The 218-nt window shown below is 45.4% G+C and overlaps 1 long non-coding RNA gene across 1 annotated transcript in view; it reads right to left on the bottom strand.

Annotated features, from left to right (window-relative positions):
* LOC109362486 overlaps positions 1-218 on the bottom strand; it is a 19,826-nt gene that overhangs the window by 8,299 nt on the left and 11,309 nt on the right. The gene's annotated exons all lie outside the window — the stretch shown is intronic.

Raw genomic sequence — 218 nt, 5'->3', positions numbered from 1 at the left:
ATCCTATCCTCATCCTCATCCTAATACACCTCCTCATCTTGATCATATTCTCATCCTCTTCCTCATCCTATCCCCATCCACATTCTCGTCCTCATTCTATCCTCATCCCCATCCTCTTCCTCTTCTTAATCCTATCCTCATCCTCATTCTCGTCCTCATCCTATCCTATTCCTCATCCTCATCCTCCTCCTCATCCTATCCTTATCCTCATCCTCATC

The sequence above is a fragment of the Lupinus angustifolius genome, chromosome LG12, assembly GCF_001865875.1.
Source record: "Lupinus angustifolius cultivar Tanjil chromosome LG12, LupAngTanjil_v1.0, whole genome shotgun sequence".
NCBI lineage: Eukaryota > Viridiplantae > Streptophyta > Magnoliopsida > Fabales > Fabaceae > Lupinus > Lupinus angustifolius.
Note: the sequence above shows the minus strand (reverse complement) of the source record. Positions and strands in the feature narration are given on the sequence as shown.